At 45.6% G+C, this 24,594-nt stretch overlaps 3 non-coding genes across 3 annotated transcripts; 1 reads left to right on the plus strand and 2 right to left on the minus strand.

The window, feature by feature from the left end:
* Positions 1-4,819: 4,819 nt before the first annotated feature.
* Positions 4,820-4,891, minus strand: TRNAH-GUG. The gene has a single exon. It is a non-coding gene; the product is annotated as a tRNA-His (tRNA).
* Positions 4,892-5,544: 653 nt separating this feature from the next.
* Positions 5,545-5,618, plus strand: TRNAN-GUU. The gene has a single exon. It is a non-coding gene; the product is annotated as a tRNA-Asn (tRNA).
* A 7,711-nt stretch (positions 5,619-13,329) lies between these two features.
* Positions 13,330-13,401, minus strand: TRNAE-UUC. The gene has a single exon. It is a non-coding gene; the product is annotated as a tRNA-Glu (tRNA).
* Positions 13,402-24,594: the final 11,193 nt, after the last annotated feature.

Genomic DNA, 24,594 nt, shown 5'->3' on the forward strand with positions numbered 1-24,594 from the left:
ACATAATCATCACCCAGATCAAGTTATAGAAAATAGCCATCATCCCAGAAATGTCCTCTGAGCCCCTTTCCAGGCACTTGTTAACCAATCTCAGTTAGTTAATTGCTATTGTGAAGTCTATTGCAGAGGTTACTATTGCTACTGAAATTTAATTGAATGAATGTACATTTTTTTGTATCTGGCTTTTAAAATATTATTTTCATTAAGCATATCTGTATTATTGTGTACATGTGCGTGTGTGCTAAGTCAGTTCAGTCATGTCCAACTCTGTGACCCTATAGATTGTAGCCCAGGCTCCTCTGTCCATGGATTCTCCAGGCAAGAATACTGGAGTGGGTTGCCATGCCCTTCTCCAAATATTACTGTGTATACCACTTCTTACTTTTGGTACTATTGCATTGATTTTGGTGTTATTGTTATTGATGAATATTGTTGGTGTTTTGGTGAATATTCTGTACCAGTCTTTTTTGTGTACTTTTGCATTCACAGAAGTACTGCTACTGCTGGGTCATGGAGTAGCTGCAAGTTTAACTTTATTAGAAACTGACAAACAGGGCCTTAGAATGGTTTCAAACCAGCAACTATGGTTGCAGTTGCTCCACATTCTTGTCAGCATTTGGTGTACTGATTCTTTTAAACATAACCATGCTGGAGGCTGTGTGATGATACCTTCTTATAGTATTAATGTGAAATTCCCTAATAAATAAAAATATCAAGAATACTGTCTTATAACTTTTGGTTATTAAGATGTCTTCCTTTATGATCCAGTAAGACATCAGCTTAGCCTTACCAGAAGGAAACCGGGTGGGAAAGTCCATCGCCACAGTGCAGGTAGATCCTCCCCAGACGTCTCTTGAGACAAGAGACCCAGACTCCGGGTGTTTGGAGCAGCAACAGGTGCAGATCAATGACTAGCACAGCACCAGCCTACCCACCTGGCCTCCCAGGTCTTTGCCATCTCCATGCACTTGTCAATTGAGCGAGAGCAGAATATATATTTTAAATATTCTCTTTCATTCAATTTATATTCATTTCCCTGAGTAACATGACTTTTCAATTCATCTCACTACCACAAATGCAAAATTATTATTAGGACCATAATCAGAAGTTAGGTATAAAAATCGATCCCAGAATACCAAAAGGATGATGATCTAGGCAACTTCTCCAGCTGCTCTTAATTCAACTTCCCATGGTCTCTGCCCTGCAGAGGGGATGTTTTCCTCTCTCCCATGGACACTCCAGCTGAAGACCTGTTGGAACAAATGTTGCTTCCACTGTAGGGCAAGAGGAGAGCCAGGGAGAGGGGAGGGGGGGATGATGCAGACCAAGGATGCAGAGGCAACAGGTGGAGTACATGAGACAGCGCTGAGGCTGTGGGTCCATCCTTCTGGTGGGTGGGCTATGGGTTCTCCTGTGTGTGGGAGAGGGTATGGGGGTGTGTGGGAGAGATTTGGAGGGTATTCTCTTGAATTCCTTTGGGGAAAGCAGTTTAGAAGAATATCGAAGGGCAGGTGGAGGGGAGGGTTGTGACCCCCAAGTGAACCTAGAAGGGTCGGGGGCTGCACTGTGCCTACTACAGGTTTTGTGCCCCCTAGTTACCTTGCAAGAGAAATGCCATGATCTTGAAGGTGTTTTCCCAGAGGGTAAGCCTAGTCTGTTGTACTTGTGAAAGCTGATGGCTGTGATTTCCCCACCTGTGGGAGGGACATGGTGCTGTTGCAGGAAAGGGGACCCCTTCCAGGGCCCGAAACTGAGCTCTTGTCTAACACTCGGAAATGAATTGTCTGAGGAGACACATGTACTGACAAAGCAAGAGATTTTATTGGGTAAGGGAACCCAGGAGAACAGCTCTGTCACATGGCTTGCAGTCTTGGGTTTTATGGTGATGGGATTATTTTCCGGGTTGTCCTTAGTCAATCATTCTGACTCAGAGTCCTTCCTGGTGGTGCACGCCTTGTTCAGCCAAGATGGATGCCAGAGAGAAGGATTCTGGGAGGTGGTCAGGCAGGTGGTGTCTCCTTTTGACCTTTCTTGAACTCTTCTGTTTGGTGGAGGCTTATTAGCTCCCTGTTCCTTACCAGGACCTCCTGTCGTAAAACAACTCATGCAAATGGTTACTATGGTGCCTGGCCAGGGTAGGCGGTTTCAATCAGTGTGCTTCCCCTAACAGTGCTAGTGAGGGGTTTGAGTTGCTGCTCTCTCCTGATATCCCTTGGTTCATGGCAGATGACACCTCTTCCATAATGCCTCATTGTGCTTTGCTGACCCAGGGCAAGAGCCACACCACTCCGTGTACTCAACTGCCTGGGAATTAGGGTAAGCACCTGCATTTTCATGGCCCTCCTGTTTCATGACCAACGTGTATAGATGGGTCCTACTTCTTTTGCTAAGCCTCCTGACTGTGATGTCTGTGGGCACGCAGGTTCCCCACCCATTGGGCTTGGCACTTTCCTGGGGAGCCTCTGAGGGCTGGCTGGCAGGCACCAGCAAGAGAGAAGCCACACCTCAGGGGTTGTGGAAAAACATGGGAAATGTGGCCCAGAGTCCTCATACCTCTGGGGCCAAGTGCAGGTCAGGTGGGGGTGGTGGAGGCACCACTTCCAGGAACAAGGAGGCCAGAGGCTCTCCGGACCAAGGGGCGTTTTCCCTTCCAGGCCTAGCCAATTCTAAGGCCTCTCATATGACTTTCCCTTCTCCCTTTCCCTTCTCCACACCAGCTGTGTTCTTGGGGAGTGTAAGCCACGTCTCCCAACAAGCAGAAATCTCCCAACAAGTGAAATGTCCCAACACACCTCTAGAGCTTGGGGAAGGAGTTGGATCAATGTTTTCTAACAACAGGACAGAGAACTTGTGGCGGCTGTGTTAGGGGAAGCACACTGACTGAAACCGCCCACCCTGGCCAGGCACCATAGTAACCATTTGCATGAGTTGTTTTATGACAGGAGATCCTGATGAGGAATCCGGAACTAATAAGCCACCACCAATGGAAGAATTCGGGAAAGGTCAAAAGGAGACACTGCGTGTCCGTCCACTTCCCAGAATCCCTCTCGCCAGCATCCATCTTGGCTGAGTGATGCGAGTGCCACCAGGAAAGACTCAGAATTAGAATGATTGGCCAAAGACCACCCGGAAACTAATCCCATCACCATAAAACCCGAGACTGTGAGCCAGGTGGCAAAGCAGTTCTCCTGGGTTCCCTTACCTCCTGCTCTCCACCTGGGTGCCCTTCCCAATAAAATCTCTTGCTTTGTCAGCACATGAGTCTCCTTGGACAATTCATTTCCAAGTGTTAGACAAGAGCCCAGTTTCGGGCCCTGGAAGGGGTCCCCCTTCCCGCAACAGCTGGAGGCAACCTCTTGCTTTGTTGGTTCTCTTGGCTGATACGACGGCCCAGAATGATGCTCCTCCTTGAGGGGTTGGGTGGCACAGCCCAGGGGCTTGACCAGGCTGGTGTCTCTCCCACTGCTTCTTAGGGAACAGCAAGAAATCCTACAGGTCCATTCTTACAGAAGAGATGCCCAGAAAATGCTCCTGTGGAGCCCAGACTGTGCACTAAACCGCTTTGGAATGATGATTCCATGGGTCATTCTTCCTTTAGTGAACCTTGGAGAGTGGAGAAATAATTGACGATGCTACGCCCTTCACTGGCAGTAAAAATTTCACTTTGTTCTGACTTGCCTCACTGTTCCCCTCCACTCCCTCACTCCAGCATAGAAGGTCACTGATGTTGCTTTCCTGGACAATTTTTCGTCCTTGGCTCCCTTATAATAGACATTTATTCTCAAATAACTTGTGAAGTTACACAAGAAAGTTATAGTAGAAAGGTATTCATATTAGCCTTTCCCAATACTGTAGCTTGAAATCACCCCAATGTTCATCATATGTGAAGTAGCTTTACGTTAGTGTAATGCTTATCATTAACACCAAAGTAAGAGAGAAATGCAAATACACACATATGTATACATATATGTATATGTGTATATATATATATATATATATATATAAAACATAATGTTGGTTGATAATAGCTAGATAGAAAACTATACACGCATTCACTTGAACTTGAAGAAAGAACAAAGCCAAATTAGGTGATAGTTGACATTAGAATTGTTTAAAGTAGTAGGGGATGGGTGGGCATTATCTGGTAAGTGTATCAAAGGGCCACGCTTGAATGACAAAAAAAATTTGTCTGTTGTGATTCTGGTAATGATTACACATTGAAATATTCTAATAGCCGCCCTTTACTGTTTTGTGTATTTTGTTCTGTGAACACATTTTAATAATTTCCTTTTCGGATAAAAACTGTGTGTAGGACGTCAGAGAATCCAGCGAAGACAATGACTGAATTGGAGTATATTATAAATTCTTTATTTAAATTCTATTCCGTTTTGTGTAAAAAAGCCTTGCTGCTATTTGAAATATTTTTGCTGCTGCTGCTGCTGCTAAGTTGCTTCAGTCGTGTCCGACTCTGTGCGACCCCATAGACGGCAGCCCACCAGGCTCCCCAGTCCCTGGGATTCTCCAGGCAAGAACACTGGAGTGGGTTGACATTGCCTTCTCTGTGAAACAGTTCTACACACACACACACAAAGATTCTTGTCTGAGTACACAATTTCTTTCGTGGAAGCTACACACAAGACTCATTTAGAGTTTGAAACTGATCTTTAGATATTTTCTCGTAAATGGTGAGACCTGGATCAAGTCCAGAGTGCTTCAGCCTGAGCACCATTGGGTTGACTTCCGCTCTCCTGACCTTACTCCGTTTGGTGACTAAAGAGTCTACTAAAGAGTTGTTGCAGGTACAAAGCAAAAGAAATACTGCCGTGACTCGGATTCGAACCGAGGTTGCTGCGGCCACAACGCAGAGTACTAACCACTATACGATCACGGCACGCCACTGTGCTGACAGCAAACTGCGTCTTTGCGCTCCTACATTTAAGTATAGCTGTTTCGTTGAACCACCGTCAAGTACTCCTGCGTTTCCGTCATGTCTTCCTTCCGTTATTCTCTTCCTCTTCTGATGTATTTTTCATCTCTTCCAGCCCGCGCCTCAAAACAGGTCTCCTGAGAAGTATCTTTGCTTTGACCTTGCCTCTCCTCCTCCCTACATTTCCGCATTTGACCGATTTTCCCCAACGCCTCCGTCCGGCTCACGCCCACCGACCGCAACCTAGCGGAGGGAGGGCAGTGCCAACGGCTCAGGAGGTCAGATGAAGGCGGAGAAAAGAACCGAAAGAACGACTACTGAGCCCACCGGGCGCTCAGCTTCCCTCGGGCCCTCCTCGGCTCAGGCCCGGGGCGTCTCCGGGGCGCTGCATGTGCAGCGGGTGGGGGGCCAGGCGCGGCAGGGACGTTCGGCGGGACATCTGCCTTCGGAATGCCCAACTTCCGGCTTCCCCACGGGTTCCTCCCGTTTTCATAGGCTTTGGATCGGGTACTGCTGTCCTGCTAAAGGCAGGGAGCTCCCCCTAGAGTGGAAAGCGCGCTTGCTTTCTGCCGGATGAAGTTGTGGGGGAGGTAGAAAACAGACTTAATCGTGCTGGAGTCTCTGTGGCGCAGTCGGCTAGCGCGTTCGGCTGTTAACCGAAAGGTTGGTGGTTGGAACCCACCTAAGGACGCTTTCGTCTCCTATTTTAGGACGTAATCTAAGGATTTGCGGTTATTTCTGTGTTGTACATTCTTTCTTGAAATCTTGGAACTAGGACTCCATTACCCTCCTTTTCATCTATGTCTTCTCAACAGGCTAACCTAAGGCATGATTATCGGTGATCCTCACATAAGAAGGTTGGCTCTGGAGAAAAACAGGTAGGTCACTTGAAAACCAGGATCGAAAGAATAGAGTTATTTCATCGTTGTCCTCCGGGTTCCTTTCAACGGTGAGGTTCCGTTCATTGTACCAGGTATTTATTAACCCCTTTACATATACCTTTAAAATTAATTCCCCTCCATTGTGTAGTTCCCTGGTGGTCTAGTGGCTAGGATTCAGCGCTTTCACCGCCGCGGTTCGGGTTCGATTCCCGGTCAGGGAAGGTGTGCTTTTTTGGTCTTGTTTTGTTTTTTGCGGCTTTGCAGGTGGCACTAGTAGTCAAGAACCCGCCTGCCTAAGCAGGAAACATAAGAGACGCGAGTTCCATCCTTGGGTCGGGAAGATCCTCCGGAGAAGGGCATGGCAACCCACTCTAGAATTCTTGCCTGAAGAATTCCATGGACAGAAGAACCTGGTGGGCCACAGTCCACAGAGGTGCAAAGAGTCGGACATTACTGAAGCGACTTAGCAGCACGAGTTTAAGTTTAAATTAAATATAAAGACGTTCCTTTTTCATAGCTTGGAATGTTGCCATTTTACTCATTTGGAGCTGTTATATAAAGGCATATTCTTTGTGCCACCTTTACCCACACATTTGATGTTTTTATATCAATTCCTGCAAAGGTGGAGAAAGCAGTGTAGCTCTGCTCTTGTTCAGTCACTAAGTCATGTCTGACTCTTTGCGACTCCATGGACTGCAGCACGCCAGGTTCCCTGTCCTTCACTATCTTCAGGAGTTTGCTCAAATTTATGTCCATTGAATCAGTCATACTATCTAGCCATCTCATCCTCTATTGCCCCCTTCTCCTGTCTTCAATCTTTCCCAGCATCAGGATCTTTGCCAATGAGTTGACTCTTCACATTAGGTAACCAAAGGATTGGACCTTCAGCTTTAGCATCTGTCCTTCAAATGAATATTCAGGATTGATTTGGTCTCCTTGCAGTCCAAGGCACTCTCAAGAGTCTTCTCCAATACCACAGTTCAAAAGCATCAATTTTTTGGTGCTTGGTCTTCTTTATGGTCCAACTCTCACATCAGTACTTGACTATTGGAAAAACCATAGCTTTGACTATATGGACCTTTATTATCTTTTAGGCTTTTAAATAGTTCAGCTGGAATTCCATCACCTCCACTAGCTTTGTTCTTGGTGATGCTTCCTAAGGCCCACTTGACTTCACACTCCAAGAAGTCTGGCTCTAGGTGAGTGACCACACCACTGTGGTTTTCCTGATCATTAAAACCTTTTTTGTATAGTTCTTCTGTGTTTTCTTGCCACCTCTTCTTATTTTCTTTTGCTTCTTCTGTTAGATCCTTACTGTTTCTGTCGTTTATCATGCCCATCCTTGCAAGAAATTTTCCCCTGATCTCTCCATTTTTCTTGAAGAGATCTCCAGTCTTTCCCATTCTATTTTTTTCTCCTATTTCTTTGCTTTGTTCACTTAAAAAGGCTTTCTTATCTCTCCTTGCTATTATCTGGAACTCTGCATTCAGATGGGTATATCTTTCCCTTTCTCCTTTGCCTTTTACTTCTCCTCAGCTATTTGTAAAGCCTCCTCAGACAACCATTTTGCCTTCTTGCACTTCTTTTTCTTTGGGATTCTCCTTTCTATAGGAGGCAGTTTTGGTCACTGCCTCCTATACAATGTGACAAACTCCTATCCATAGTTTTTCGGGCACTCTGTCTATCAGATCTAACCCCTTGAATCTATTCGTCACCTCTACTGTGTAATCATAAGGGATTTGATTTAGGTCATACCTGAATGGCCTAGTGATTTTCCCTATTTTCATCAAGTTAAGCCTGAATTTTGCAGTAAGGAGCTGATGATCTAAGCCACAGTCAGCTCTGTGCCTTGTTTATGCTGATTGTATAGAGCTTCTCCATCTTCAGCTGCAAAGAGTACAATCAGTCTAATTGCAGAATTGACCATTTGGTCATGTCCTTGAGTAGAGTCATCTCTTGTGTGGTTGGAAAAGGATCTTTGCTATGACCAGTATGTTCTCTTGATATAACGGTTAGCCTTTGCTCTGCTTTTTTAGTTTATTAAGGAACCTCCATTCTGTTCTCCTAAGTGGCTATACCAATTTACATTCCTACCAAGAATGTAGGAGGGGGCCCACTCCACTTATTATCACTCAATTCTAACCAAGGGTATCACTACAACAATACTAAACACAGTAGAACAATGGAACCATACAAAGATGACCAGGAACTTCAGCATACTGAAATTATGGATTTCTGGTACCATACCACTTTCTTGTGCCCACATATACAAATTAAAAAACACTTCTTACTTCCTCCTTCCCACATATTAATCAGGCATTTATTTTTTTCAGTGAAACAAAGCAAGCCTTAAACTACCTTGGAGGCCTCAGTTTAATGTCCCACTTGCCTCATCATTCCTCTACTTCCTCTCATTAGATTTTCATTTATTTGTGCCCTCCTGCAGCATTTCCTTTTTCAAACCCCTAGCCCCCTCTCTCAGGAACAGAGAATGGAGAATTGTATTATTGTTGACATTACAGACTTGTTCCCTGGATAGAAATCAACTCAAAGAAGAGCATTTTTTGGTCCATCCCAGGATTTTGTTTTTGTTTAAAAAAAGCTTAGAAAAGTAACACTTAAATATTTGCTTTTCTGACAAAGAGAAATTTGAAGTAACACTGCTGGCCTCTGGGTATTAAGCTGAATGGAAGCTTTTACATTCTCCATGGTGCTGAGGAGAAATAACAGTCAAAACTGGTTGGAAGGAGGCTTTTGAGTCCATAGACATGTCACTTCCACTAAAGGGAAGTAATGTTTCCACCACTCCATTTGTAGTTGGAATATGCAGAAGCTTTTATTCTGAAGGAGGTAAGGAGCAAGTTATGGGAGGGCGGTTGACTCAGTCTGGCCTTGAAGTCATTTAACTAACAGGTGTTCTCGTGAGCCCCCAAATTGTTCTGTGACATGGCTTCCTCAGTCATGTCTCCAATGTCTGAAACCTCCTGAGACCTCCAGAGCTAGAGTGGTTTGAAAGAGCAGAGGATGAAAGAAACACTAACCTAGGTTCTCATAAGCACATTCCAGAGTGTGGTGTGAAGACTTCCAGTCCCTTGGGCTATCAACTAAGTGGGTTTGGAGCATGAACCTACTTGGAATCAAAGCTTCCTATTGAGTCTTTTCAGGTAGATTCCCTACATGGTTGACTTTTGCTGTCATTTCAACAGTGATCTCATCCTCTTTGCCCTTATGATTGAAATCAAATAGCAAAAAGCCCTAATTAGTAGAGTATTGGTGGACATAAAAGAAATATTTTCATCCAAAGCTCTGGGAATTAAAGGTAAAATTTGCCTTCGAAGTAGTTTTCTTATGTTGGCAGAATTTAGTTCTTTGTAACTGTGTATCCTTGGAAGGCAGATTGGTGTGCTCTAAACCTGTTTCCACCTCTTGCTTAGTTCAGTGAGCTTAGGTCTAACTCCAGGGTTCCTTTGGGATCCAAGATGTCTTTATATTTCTTGTATTTTCAAACAGAACCTTTCTGAAAAGAGTACATCAGTGTCTTTCCAAAAAAGAGATGATTCTACCCAGTTTTTTTTCACATTGAGGCAACCGGTCCACTGTAGTGCCCCACCCTCTCCTGAATTCAGTGCTCCAAATTTAGACTATGTGATGTCCAAAATTCAACTGCATCATATACCAGGAGCAATATATCCAGAGAGAATTAAGACAGTGCTTCAGCGGAAGGAGAGCATAGGCTTCTGCTTGGGGCCTGTATTGCCTTTCCCTGGAAGCAAGGACCCAGGATTTTCACATCTGGATTAGCATCCCACATCTCAGTCAGGAGTCAGAATCTCAAATCTCCTGATTTGAAAACAGAATACCAGTTGAAAGTTTTCACCCCTTGAATCTGGGAGCTCCTGGATGCTTCCTGCAGGAGTTAGGGCACATGCACAGATCAGAGACGTGAGAGAGCTCTGTGCAAGCCAAGATCAGTGGGACTCCTCCCCTCCGGCACCCTTTATTCCCCTTCATTTCATTGCTCTGCCAGCTCGTTTCTCTTAAGCTTCAGTGTTTCTTTCTCACTTTCCCTCGGAAATGGGAGATCCCTCTGGATCTTGTTATTTTCCTTTGTTCGGTTTCATCAGATTTCAAGTCTAATAGTCTAACCAGGTCTTCATGTTTTAAACAGTTCCATAGCCAAGCCTGGAGGTCTCAGGGCATTTGGCTGTTTTAAAATGATAAATCTCTTATCCAAGTCAGCTCTTGATTACATGCTTGAATTGAACAAAAGACCAGCCATGAGGCCAGTGTGAACTATTCTCATCACTGGGCTACCACCTAGTGGAGGATCAAGGTCCAGAAAACACAGACTGCCATAGTGACTATACTTCTTTTGATTTTAGATTCTTTATCCCCTTAGTTGGTTCTTGTTGCCCTAATGGCCCAGGAGCAAGTGACAAGAATGAAGACAGAAAACGAAATCTGGTGCAATGGGTCAGGGGACCTGCAGCCTCTACTGGACTGAGGTGCAGAGTCCACTCTGAGTCCAGCTCTTAGTCCTAATTGAAGACTACAAGACTTTCTCAGATCTTACCTTTCTCAAGACACATGCTGTGTTAATCATGTACCCCTAAATGTCATGGACTACACTGACATAGTCCAGATCTCCTTGTGTTTACCCCAGGCCGTTCCCTTCTGGGCTAGTCTTTGGAACAATTAGCAAGTGCATAGGCAGCGTTCTGGAGAAGGAAATGGCAACCCACTCCAGTATTCTTGCCTAGAGAATCCTGTGGACAGAGGAGCCTGGTAGGTTGCTGTCCATGGGGTCGCACTGAGTCAGACATGACTGAAGCAACTTAGCAGCAGCAGCAGGCAGCACTCAGGCCTGATGTCGACCCAGTGTTCCAGGGTCCATGCTTTCATGATCCCAGTCATACTCCCTTCTGGGTCTGGCCTTGGGGTTTGTAACAAGGAGATTATTCTTAAGAAAAACATGAAAGATAATCATTAACATAATTTCTTAATATATGCTGTTTTTCCAGATGCTATTTCTGTGGAATTTCTCAAGGCTGTGAAAGTACATTATTAGGAATTCCCACTACAGGTTCTTATAGGAAAGTATCTCAGATGGAAAGTAGGTAGAAACTGCTTTTGTGAAAGACTTTCACGTATCCTTTTATTTCAACATCTATGGAAGGGGAAGAAAAAACCCCATCAAGTGTGTCCCTGGATTCCTCTGGAATCCTGGCTGTAGAAGCTTGGTCACTAACCCAGGTTGGAGAGAAGTACAGTTGAATATGAACCACAAATCAAGATACCTCAGACTGGAGCCAGGACTGTTCAAGACCAGGGCCTGACAGGGCCAAGCGCCATTGTTTCTTGGGCTGTTAAAGCATAGGTTCAGTAAGTGTTAAGTAAACTAAATATGTGAAAATCCTTTAGCAGTTCCAGGGTGGTTTTAGAGTAGAACAATGTTGCATACTGCCAGATTCTTAAAAAAGACATTCCCAAAATAGTTTTTAAAAATTTAACAAGATTATCTTAAAAAAAAAAAAAAGACTAAGCACCATTATTACAAGGCAGCCATCTACCTAACAACAGTGATTCAGACAACTCTGGAAAGCTCTTGACAATTATGCCCTACTTTTGAGGAGATAATTTACCACTTGCTCCCTTCACCCTCCCACCACAGGAAAGATTCTTCACTTTTTTGTGGAGTCAGAAGCATTTACAATGCTGGTAGGAATTTAAATTAGTGCATCCACTATGGAAAAAGTGTAGAGATTCCTTTAAAAATTAATAATAAAACAGCCATATGATCCAGCTATTCCATTAATGGGTCTTTACCTAGAAAATACAAACCCACTAATTGGAATAGATATATACACCCATATGTACATCACAGCATGATTTACAATAGTCAAAATATAGAAACAACCCAAGTGTCTATCAGATGAATGGATAAAGAAGATGTGGCATATATACACAACACAGTACGCCTCGGCCTTAAACAAAATCTGCCATTTGCTACAACATGGATGGACTTGAGGGTATTATGCTAAGTGAAATAAGCAAATAAATACAAATACTATGTGATTTCACTCATATATGGAATTTTTAAAATGTTTTAATGAATGAACAAACCAAATCATACAAAAACAAGCACATAGGTACAGAAAACAGAGTAATGGTTACCAGAGGGGAAGGAGGAGGAGGGAGAGGGAAGTGAGTAAAGTAATTTGTTATAAAATGTTCTAGCAGGACACAGAGAGCCAGGCTAGAACCAAGGAAACAGCTTCACTTTCTTGAAGGGTCTCTCCCAAGGTGAGTGGTTCCAGCACTCAGTTTAACCCAAGACCCCACAGCCCACTAAAGCAACTAAGCTGAGTCCACAGGGCAGCAGGTCTGAGCGGATACTAGCCTAGTCCTGTTCCTTCTAAAAACTCTAGGCCTGCCTGGCCTGCCCTATCAGAAGAGCAGAATAAATTTTCACCTGAAGCTTCTTATAGCCTACGGAGAACAGGGCAAAAGGACAAAATCTTCCCCTGGCCTTGGAGAACAGGTCCTGCAAAAGCTGGTTTTGAGGGACATGCCAAAGGAAGGGAGCAACAGTGGCCCAAAGAGTGATCCTGGGATGTCTGCAAGTTACTTTCAAATGGTGGAGTAAATCATGTATATGAAGAGAGAGTGAGAAAGCAAATGTGGGAAAATGTTAACTGTACACTTAGGTGAAGAATGAAAGTGAGAGGGTTAGCAGTGTCTGACTCTCTGCCACCCCATGAACTGTAGCCTGCCAGTCTCTTTTGTCCATAGAATTCTCCAGGCAAGAATTACTAGAGTGGGTAGCCATTCCCTTCTCCAGGGGAACTTCCCCACCCAGGGATCAAATCTAGGTCTCCCACATTGCAGGCAGATTCTTTACTGTCTGAGGCACCGGGGAAGTGAAGAATATATACTATTAATATACTTGTAAAATTGTATAGGTTTCAAACTTTTTTTTTTTCTTTTTCTTTTTAAAGGAGTAATTGGTGCTCAGTATGTCTTTTTAAAGGAGTAATTGGTGCTCAGTATTTCTTTTTAAAGGAGTAATTGGTGCTCGGGTCCCAAGTTCTCTTTAGATGGACACTCAAAGTGAGATTTTGGGTTTCTGAGATCAAGGGAGGAGTGGAGGTGAAGGGCTGGGCAGGCTGCTCCTCTCATGCCCTCCCACCACTCTGGGAGGTGCCCTGGCCCTGCGGCCCAATCTCACTGACTTAAGGGTTCAATGCAGAGATTTTACTGCATGGGGACACTGGGGTGCATCACACTTGTGGAAAATGAAAGTGTTAGTCGTGGACTGTAGCAGGCCAGGCCCTTCTGTCCTTGAAATTTTCCAGGTCAGAATACTGGAGTGGGTTGACAACTCCCGGCTCGAAGGTATCTTCCCGACCTAGGAATACGAACTGAGGTCTCCCGCATTGCCGGCAGATTCTTTACGGTCTGAGCCACAAGGAGCAAGGGAAAAGTCTGTACGCGGAGATGAAAGCAAAAGAGACACTTCGATTCCCTGACCGGGAATCGAACCCGGGCCGCGGCGGTGAAAGCGCCGAATCCTAGCCACTAGACCACCAGGGAACCACGTGCTGTATGCATCATAAATTTCAATAGGAAATCTGAAAAGAGTGTGCGGTGTCTCTCGCCCTCCTATTCTGAGTCCTGCACCCCACTCCAAGGAATTGTACCCGAAGAACGTTCCTTCCCTGCTTTCTCCAAATGAGGAGCTCCACACCAAAAGCCGGACGCTCTGCGTGACAGTGGACGCGCCCGCGAGGTCCGCCTGACCCTCACGTCCCCACGACTTGCCCGGTTCGGGCGCACCTCACAACTGCCCTGGAGACGCGCCTTTTCCCGGGGAGCGCGCGTGGAGAGCAGGTCGCCGGGGCGGGGGCAGGAGAGGCGGGAGGGGAGCCGCGCGGGTGAGACGTCGGGATCCCCAAGGTCACAAAAGACTCCTGGCGGGTGCAGGAACCCGGAGGGCTGGATAAACGCTTGCAAACAAGGCTCCGCGCCCAGACCTGGATTCCGTGCGGTCTTCCCCCACGACCTGCTGCCCGGCAGTTCTCCCGCCTTGGATGACGCCATCTCCAGTTCCCTGGGCTCAGGCCTCTAATTGTCCCAGACGCAGCGCTTTCCTCAGACCCACATCCAATTAGTCAGGACTTCGCGTTTGCTTCTCCGTCCATGTTTACTTCTGCCCACACAGTCCCAGTCCCTCCTTTTCGCGACTCTGGACTTGGGCAAACGACTCTCCCGAGAAAGGCGGTCCCTCTTTCCCCCTCCTCTGTCGGGGAAAGAACCACCGCTCCCTCGTCCAGTCTACGTGGAAGGGCAGCGCGCTGGACCGGACCGAAAGACCGCGAATCCGCTCCTCTGGCTGGACGTGAGAGGTGAAAACTAGGACCCGGATGGGAGGAAAGCAGGCGCATCTCATGTAACGTCGTGATCTAAAGCAGTTTTCAAGTCCGCCTCTTTGGGGACTCAGGCTCCAGCGCTGGTGAGGATGCTGCCGCGCGGTCGCACCCTCGACCGCATTCGGAGTTCCCGCGGAACCAGGCGGAGCCCCGCGGCCAGGGGGCCGGTGCGCACGCCGCCCGCGCCTCCCTCGGGGTCGGAGCCCTGAACCTCAGACCTGAAGGAAACGCGGTGACCGCCGCACTAAGAAAAGAAGAAACACCACTGCAGGAGAAAACGCACGTGCATCCCCAAGCGTGTTACCCTTTGCTTCTAAAGGAAACGAGAGGCAGACAGACACACAGACAACACTGCATTAAGTGTCTCAGCAAAAAGCAACTGCCTGCTGTGAGGCACGGAAACCCCTCCAGACGCCAGCTTTCTGGGAAAATTGCCTTGACCTCTGTCGTCCTAGGTTAAAATTCTTACTTCATGATCTGTTGAACTGCAAAATTATAAAAGGCGTTTCAGGCATTGTAAAAGGTAAAACAAAACTGTTTCTCAAGAAGAATCTCAAGTACAATGAGGGCAGAATGAACGACCTTGAGATCTGTCTGGGCCGAGCCTGGCTCCCCCGCGGCTTTATGCCGGGCCTGGTCTGCAAGCGAATTCAATACAGGCAGGAAAGAAAGTCTCGGCCTGCGTTGATGCTCGCTATTTTCAAACAGACAAAAGACCTGAGCCTTCAGCCTTTGCTGCTCTTCATGCTAAACGTGAAAGCGTGGTGAAAGTCTTGGACTTGAACTATATTGGACAACTAGAATAAGCCACAGCGGCAGGAACCTGAGAAACCCCGTTTGCCGCGGACGTCGGGGGAGAAGGACTGCAAGATCAGGAGCTCGGGAGCAGAGGGGAGGGCCGGGCCTCGGGTTCCCCGGTGAATTAGAAACACCGCTCATTTCCAAGAGCCAAGAGCACTGACTGACCGCCTGTCCGCAGCCGGGGAGGGGCGGCGTCTACACTGAAGGGCGTCCAGGTTGCTTGCGGCTCAGACGCGCCCATCACTCCCAGCTCCTGCGGCTTCTGGGAGATGGGAAGTCAGTGGAGTGATCTCTGGTCTCTGGCGCTAGGCTGAGGAACTGGAGACTCAGTTGGACTTGGGAGCCCCAGGGACCTCACTTCGGGGGAGGTGAGGAACCCTAACCCGAAGGAAGGTCTCTCGGGAGCTGCAATCTACGTGCTTGAGAGATCGAAGGTGCTCCCAGGGTCCTTTTTCTTTAAAAATTTTTGGTGGGCCAGTCTTGGCGACAAGTTCATTCCTTGTAGCTGTCGTTAGGCGTTAGTACTCACGTGGTTTCCCTAGTGTGGTTGTTATCATGTTCACCTAACACGGGAAAGGTCCCCCGGGCAGAAACAGGTTCCTTTTTTTTTTTTTTTTCTCCCTGAAACTTTCACCCCTGAACTCCCGTTCTTTTTTTAAAATGGGGCAAGTGGGGTGGGTTATGGCAGAACGTGTAGCTGCGTTTTTCTTTCCCCAAACCCAGGAGAAGTTCTCTTACTACCGTAAGCCAACTCAGCACTAGGAACCAGGCCTCCTTTCTTTGCTCTGAGTAAGGTCTTTAGAGGCCAGGCCACAGACATTCCAAGGAGGACACAGGAGAAGGCTCGCCTTCAGGTTATCTTTCCATCTGAAAATCCCCACACCTTCTCTTCAGGGGCCTAAATCTCCTCTACACATTGACAGGGATCATGTCTCAGAAAACCAAGAAATGCATCCCTGTGAGGCAAACTTGGCTTTCTCTCACCCCAGCACACTTGTGAAACAATTTGATTTTCATGACAGAAAAATAGAGAACGAATTCAACTCTGCATGGGGCTCAAACCAAAGACACAAAGATGAAGAATTTCATGCTCCACAAATTGAGCTGGTTGGGGAGGAAAGGGAGTTGGTACGTGTGCTTTTAACCAGGAGAGGTTCCCTGGAGTCAGGTCAGGAAACAGGAAATAAATGGATATGCTCATCACCCACTGAGAACCAAGTCTGCCTCTGATTCATAAGGCAACTGAGGTTTGAAAGAGACCATCACATTGGCTCCCCCAGCACACAGCGCTACAGCTAGAGTAGGATGGAACCCACCTTGTGGCCTGGCCTCTGAGCAAAGCCGCATTCAGGCAGGGAGGGAGTGGTGAGGGGTGATGAGCAGTGAGGCAACGACTGGGAGCCTTGCACAGCTGCATTCAGCCCTGGGCTCTGAGAATCACCTGTTTTTCTGCTCTCTGCATCTCTGAAATCTAATCTTTCCTGGGGTAGATTGCCTGTTGTTGCTGTTCAGTTGCCCAGTTGTGTCTGACTTTTTGAGGTCCCATGGACTGCAGCACGCCAGGCCTCCCAATCCCTCACCATCTTCCGGAGTTTGCCCAAGTTCACGTTCATTGCATCGGTGATGCCATCCTGTGATCTTATCCTCTGACGCCCTCTTCTCCTTCTACCCTCAATCTTTCCCAGCATCAAGGACTTTTCCAATGAGTCTGTTGTTCGCATCAGAGGACCAAAATACCGGAGCTTCAGCTTCAGCATCAGTCCTTCCAACGAGTATTCAGGGTTGATTTACCTTCAGATTGGCTGGTTTGATCTCCTTGTTGTCCAGGGGATGCTCAGGATTCTTCTCTAGCACCACAGTTTGAAGGCATCAATTGTTTGGGATTCTGCCTTCTTTACGGTCCAGCTCTCACAATCGTACATGACCACTGGGAAGACCATAGCCTTGACTATATGGACCTTTGTCTGCAGTAATGTCTGTGCTTTTCAACACACTGTCTAGGTTTGTCACAACTTTCCTGCCAAGAAGCAACCGTTTTCTGATTCCATGATTTCAGGGTGTTTTTGTAGCACAATTGGTTAACTTGTTTGGCTGTTAACTGAATGGTTCGTGGTTTGAGTCCACCCAGGGATGCATCTTTCCTGCTATAGATTGCAGCTCTACTTTTCCCCTTCATGAATCACTGCCTTGTGGGGGTGAAGGGGCTTGCCATAAGTCAATGAAGCTATGTAGAGCCACCCAAGACAGACTGGTTATAGCGGAAAGTTCTGACAAAACATGATCCACTGGAGGAGGGAATGGCAAACCATCCCTTGTGAGAACCTCATGAACTATGTAAAAGACTGCCTATCTCCACTTTACTTAAGTCTGGAGTTTTATATTGTTCCTTCATTTGGAGCATGACCTCATTCTGCTAACGCACTGTTTTTATTTCTCTACATCTGGTAGGGTGGTTATGTTCCTGGCCTTAGAGAAGTGGCCATTTGTAGGGGACTTCCATGGATCCCAGCAGCCTGCTACCCTCTCATCAGATTGATATGCTCTAGGGGTGCCCTGTATGTGGGCTGCATGGGTCCTTTTGTTGTGGCTGGCTGACCACAGTGCATGGTCTGGTAGGATTAGCTGGCTCCAGTCTCTTTGATTGCTAGGCCCTGCCTTGTTTGGGATCTGCAGCCACTGGTTAGCATGGCAGGGTCAAGAGGCAGCTGGCTGTGGAACCCCCAGGTGCTAGGGCTAGTACTGGCACACAGGTGGGCAAAGCCAGGTCCTGAGGTCTGGTCTGGCTGGAGGGCCCAGGAGTCCCAAAGTCAGACTGCTGGTAGGTGGGGCTAGATCCTGACAAAGGTGACTCTGAGGGGTCCAGACACTTCAATTGGCTGGCTAGTGGGTGGGGCTCGAGTCTAGTCAGTTCCAGGGCTGGTGAAAAAATAGGACAGTTTGAGAAAAGTAATAACCTTGGATTGTTGTTACTTGGATAGTTATAAACTTTGGTTTTTAACATATGCAAAGTTAAATGCAACAAAATAAATAAAGGCAGGAAGGGGAGAAATGTGAACTGGTATGACTTCACTTGAAGGTGGACTGTGGTAAGTTACAGATGGATGGCATAAAGCCTAAAGCAATTGCTGAAATAACAGGTTATAGCTAACAAGTCAACAGAGGCAAGAAAATTATATACATTGACTTATATACAAAACCACATATAATCTACGATAGAGCATTTGCTCTTCTGGCATTCTGTCCTATGGATGTGTATAAGAAAGATGACTGCAGCATTATTTGTAACAATACAAGCATGCATATGTGCTAAGTGGCTTTAGTCAAGTCTGACTCTTTGCGAGCCTAGGCTCCTCTGTCCATGGGATTTTCTGGCAAGAATACTGGAGTGGGTGACCTTGCCCTCCTCCAGGGGATATAGCCAACCCAGGGATCAAACTTGGGTTTCTTAGGCCTACCTGCTTTGGCAGGTGGATTCTTTACCCCTAGGGCCACCCAGGAAACCCATAATAAAATAGAACTAAGCTAATTCCAAAAGTATATGCAAAGGAGTAAATAAATATTATTACAAACAATGGAAGAAACTTCACGATTTATAGGAATTCACAGTTCAATGATGAGTCTAGTCTTTGAGAATTTCTCAATTGTGAGTAGCCTGTTTTCCTCCTGAACTCCTCTCGGAGGATCAGCGATGATCTGGGCTTAGGTTCTCCTGTGGTGCACAAAATACAAGGGACAGGAGAAATATAGTAGTGGAGGTTCCTGTCTTGGCCATTAAGGGAGGAGAGCTTCTGTAGAGAAGGCATGGCTACCAATCCTTTACATTCTATAGCGAGAAAGACTTATCCCTGGGAGGGACTTAGAACCACCAACCTTTTGGTTAAAAGCTGAATGCGCTAACTGATTGTGCCACAGAGACAATCAGAGGTCATATGTTCTCCTACCTCCCTGCTACCTCGTTCAGGTGGAGAGCAAGCACACCCTCTCCGCCTCACACTGAGCCACCCACCTTTCAGTTCAGTTCAGTTCAGTCACTCAGTCATGTCTGACTCTTTGCAACCCCATGAAATGCAGCACGCCAGGCCTCCCTGTCCATCACAAACTCCCGGAGTTTACTCAAACTCATGCCCATCGAGTCGGTGATGCCATCCAGCCATCTCATCCTCTGTCATCCCCTTCTCCTCCTGCCCCCAATCCCTCCCAGCATCAGGGTCTTTTCCAATGAGTCAACTCTTCACATGAGGTGGCCAAAGTATTAGAGTTTCAGCTTCAGCATCAGTCCTTCCAATGAACACCCAGGACTGATCTCCTTCAGGATAGACTGGTTGGATCTCCTTGCAGTCCAAGGGACTCTCAAGAGTCTTCTCCAACACCATAGTTCAAAAGCATCAATTTTTCAGCGCTCAGCTTTCTTCACAGTCCAACTCTCACATCCATACATGACCACTGGAAAAAACCATAGCCTTGACCAGACGGACCTTTGTTGGCAAAGTAATGTGTCTGCTTTTTAATATGCTGTCTAGGTTGGTCATAACTTTCCTTCCAAGGAATAAGCGTCTTTTAATTTCATGGCTGCAGTCACCATCTACAGTGATTTTGGAGCCCCCAAAAATAAAGTCAGCCACTGTTTCCACTGTCTCCCCATCTCTTTCCCATGAGGCGATGGGACCAGATGCCATGATCTTAGTTTTCTGAATGTTAACCTTTAAGCCAACTTTTTCATTCTCCTCTTTCACTTTCATCAAGAGGCTTTTTAGTTCCTCTTCACTTTCTGCCATAAGGGTGGTGTCATCTGCATATCTGAGGTGATTGATATTTCTCCTGGCAATCTTGATTCCAGCTTGTGCTTCTTCCAGCCCAGCGTTTCTCATGATGTACTCTGCATATAAGTTAACTAAGCAGGGTGACAATATACAGCCTTGACATACTCCTTTTCCTATTTGGAACCAGTCTGTTATTCCATGTCCAGTTCTAACTGTTGCTTCCTGACCTGCATACAGGTTTCTCAAGAGGCAGGTCAGGTGGTCTGGTATTCCCATCTCTTGAAGAATTTTCCACAGTTTATTGTAATCCACACAGTTGAAGCCTTTGGCATAGTCAATATAGCAGAAATAGATGTTTTTCTGGAACTCTCTTGCTTTTTTGATGATCCAGCGGATATTGGCAATTTGACCTCTGGTTCCTCTGCCTTTTCTAAAACCAGCTTGAACATCTGGAAGTTCTTGGTTCATGTATTGCTGAAGCCTGGCTTGGAGAATTTTGAGCATTATCTTACTAGCGTGTGAGATGAGTGCAATTGTGCTGTAGTTTGAGCATTCTTTGGGATTGCCTTTCTTAGGGATTGGAATGAAAACTGACCTTTTCCAGTCCTGTGGCCACTGCTGAGTTTTCCAAATTTGCTGGCGTATTGAGTGCAACACTTTCACAGCGTCATCTTTCAGGATTTGAAATAGCTCAACTGGAATTCCATCACATCCACTAGCTTTGTTTGTAGTGATGCTTTCTAAGGCCCACTTGACTTCACATTCCAGGATGTCTGGCTCTAGGTGAGTGATCACACCAATATGATTATCTGGGTCGTGAAGATCACCCGCCTTTAGAAGGACGTTATATTGGCTTTAAAGCCTCGGAAAAACACATGGGGAAGCCGTGAGTCATGTGATTCCAAAGTCCCACGCCTTGCTTCCCCTGCCGCACAGTTGCAGCACCCCAGAGACGCCCCGGGCCTGAGCTGAACTGCCAGTGGGCTCAGAGGTGGCTCTGGGTTTGCTCCGCCTTCACTCAACCAAGTTCGCCCCTGGGCAGCAATTTAGTAGATGTGGCCCTTCTGGGTGCAGAAGAATCTCTCTGGAAAGAGACCAGATCCAAAGAGGAAACATGAAAAGGAGTTAGAGCAGGTGAATGCAAGAATAAGACGACGAGACCTCCCAGGAAGCCTGTGAGGAGGCTTGCGCCAGATCCTGAGAGATAAAAATTGATTTTATTAAGTAGCAGAGTGCGGATGGAGAATCGGAGAAGAGCATGAAAGTGAGAAAAGTAAGAATTTCTGTAAGTGTGCACAAATAAAACAGCCAAGACAGTGTGAATATACTAGCCTTCAAAAACTTACAAAAAAATGCTGTGGCTGCCAGCTGGCCTGTGGCTCATCGTGACCATACGATGTTGTTAATACTACTGATGATTACAGCAGTCTTGGCTTAAATTCGATCTACAGCGAGGGGAGCAAGGCGTGGCGGAGACGCTGCCCTTCTGCCTTCGGAATTGCAGGACTCATGGCTTCCCCATGGGTTTTCCCCGTTTTCGGAGGCTTTAGAGCCGATATAACTGTCCTCCTAAAGGCCGGTGGCTCAGTATAAGCAGAGCTGTAGAGCTATCCAAAAATGACATTTCAGGAGAATCCACTAGTCACTAGAATTCAGTTATAAAATATAAGAACAAAATCTCTTGTATTTGAAATTTTAGAAACACTTCTACCACTCCTGTATCAAAGCATATTTGAAAATAAAAATTAGGAAATATTCTGAATCAAAACTGATATACTACATATATACCGAAGATGAAGCTAAACCCGTCTTTAGATGATGATGGTCAACACCGAAATCAGATTGATTATATTCTTTGCAGCCAAAGATGGAGAAGCTCTATACAGTCAGCAAAAACAAGACTGGGAGCTGACTATGACTCAGATCATGAACTCCTTACTGCCAAATTCAGACTTAAATTGAAGAAAGTGGGGAAGACCTCTAGACCATTCAGGTATGACCTAAATCAAATCCCTTATGACTATACAGTGGAAGTGAGAAATAGATTTAAGGGTCTAGATCTGATAGACAGAATGCCTGATGAACTATGGATGGAGGTTCGTGACATTGTACAAAAGAAAGGAATCAAGACCATCCCTAAGAAAACGAAATGCAAAAAAGCAAAATGGCTGTCTGAGGAGGCCTTACAAATAGCTGTGAAAAGAAGGGAAGCAAAAAGCAAAGGAGAAAAGCAAAGACATACCCATTTGAATGCAGAGCAAGGAGAGAAAAGAAAGCCTTCCTCAGCCATCAATGCAAAGAAATAGAGGAAAACAATAGAATGGGAAAGACTAGAGCTCCCTTCAAGAAAATGAGAGATACCAAGGGAACATTTCATGCAAAGATGGGCTCAATAAAGGACAGAAATAGTATTGACCTAACAGAAGCAGAAGATAATAAAAAGAGGTGGCAAGAATACACAGAAGAACTGTACAAAAAAGATCTTCATGACCCAGATAATCACAATGGTGTGATCACTCACACTCACCTAGAGCCAGACATCCTGGAATGTGAAGTCAAGTGGGCCTTAGGAAGCATCACTACGAACAAAGCTAGTGGAGGTGATGGAATTCCAGTTGAGTTATTTCAAATCCTGAACATCCTGGAATGTGAAGTCAAGTGGGCCTTAGGAAGCATCACTACAAACAAAGCTAGTGGAGGTGATGGAATTCCAGTTGAGTTATTTCAAATCCTGAACATCCTGGAATGTGAAGTCAAGTGGGCCTTAGGAAGCATCACTACAAACAAAGCTAGTGGAGGTGATGGAATTCCAGTTGAGTTATTTCAAATCCTGAAAGATGATGCTGTGAAAGTGATGCACTCAATATGTCAGCAAATTTGGAAAATTCAGCAGTGGCCACAGGACTGGAAAAGGTCAGCTTTCATTCCAATCCCAAAGGAAGGCAATGCCAAAGAAAGTTCAAACTACTGCACAATTGCACTCATCTCACAAGCTAGCAAAGTAATGCTCAAAATTCTCCAAGCCAGGCTTCAGCTGTGAACTGTGAACTGTGAACTTCCAGATGTTCAAGCTGGTTTTAAAAAAGGCAGAGGAACCAGAGATCAAATTGCCAACATCTGCTGGATCATCAAAAAAGCAAGAGAGTTCCAGAAAAACATCTATTTCTGCTATATTGACTATGCCAAAGCCTTTGACTGTGTGGATTACAATAAACTGTGGAAAATTCTTCAAGAGATGGGAATACCAGACCACCTGACCTGCCTCTTGAGGAACCTGTATGCAGGTCAGGAAGCAATAATTAGAACTGGACATGGACCAACAGACTGGTTCCAAATAGGAAAAGGAGTATGTCAAGGCTGTATATTGTCACCCTGCTTAGTTAACTTATATGCAGAGTACATCATGAGAAACGCTGGGCTGGAGAAAGCACAAGCTGGAACCAAGATTGCTGGGAGAAATATGAATAACCTCAGACACCCAGATGACACCACTCTTATGGCAGAAAGTGAAGAAGAACTAAAGAACCTCTTGATGAAAGTGAAAGAGGAGAGTGAAAAAGTTGGCTTAAAGGTTAACATTCAGAAAACTAAGATCATGGCATTTGGTCCCACCACTTCATGGTGGATAGATGGGGAAACATTAGAAACAGTGGCTGACTTTATTTTTGGGGGCTCCAAAATCACTGCAGATTGTGATTGCAACCATGAAATTAAAAGACACTTACTCCTTGGAAGGAAAGTTATGACCAACCTAGACAGCATATTAAAAAGCAGAGACATTACTTTGCCAACAAAGGTCCATCTAGTCAAGCCTATGGTTTTTCCAGTAGTCTTGTATGGATGTGAGAGTTGGACTATAAGGAAAGCTGAGCGTGGAAGAATTGATGCTTTTGAACTGTGGTGTTGGAGAAGACTCTTGAGAGTCCCTTGGACTGCAAGGAGATCCAACCAGTCTATCCTAAAGGAGATCAGTCCTGGGTGTTCATTGGAAGGACTGATGCTGAAGCTGAAACTCCAATACTTTGGCCACCTCATGCGAAGAGCTGACTCATTTGAAAAGACCCTGAAGCTGGGAAAGATTGAGGGCAGGAGGAGAAGGAGATGATAGAGGATGAGATGGTTGGATGGCATCACCGACTCGATGGACAAGGGTTTGGGTGGACTCCAGGAGTTGGTGATGGACAGGGAGGCCTGGCATGCTGCGATTCATGGGGTCGCAAAGAGTCGGACATGACTGAGCAACTGAACTGAACTGAACACAAACATAAATGCAAATTATGAAAATTAAGGCTGATTGCTGAAGAGATAAATCCTCATCTTACAGTTACTAAAAGAATAACAATAACAAAAGCAGATAGAAGTAGAAATTATCTAGAAAAGCAGGAATTTCAAAGTTAGAAATAAATACACAGAAGAGAAAATATAAATGGTTGACTTTGAAGAGACTATTAAAGCTGATAAAACTGTTAAGAGAGAAAAAGGAAGTCATTGCTACTAAACTTGTAGACATAAGGGAACAATAAGTGAATCTCTTAAACACAAATATTTTAGAGGAACTGAATAATTTGTCCCAATAATGATTTTGGGGGTGGAGGGGGTGAAATGAGCTAGTCTACAAGCACTAAATTGTTTCAAGTAAGAATTTTAAAATCTCCCTGCAAAGAAAGCTCCAGACTAAAAAATGTTCATTAGAAGAAATGGCTCCTGAGCAAAGAAATTCCAAAAGAATTAAAAGATGCCACATTTTCTCCAATTTATTGTATGAGTTTAGACTAAAGCCAAACTCTCCAAAAAAG

The sequence above is a fragment of the Cervus elaphus genome, unplaced genomic scaffold (assembly GCF_910594005.1).
Source record: "Cervus elaphus unplaced genomic scaffold, mCerEla1.1, whole genome shotgun sequence".
Classification (NCBI taxonomy): domain Eukaryota; kingdom Metazoa; phylum Chordata; class Mammalia; order Artiodactyla; family Cervidae; genus Cervus; species Cervus elaphus.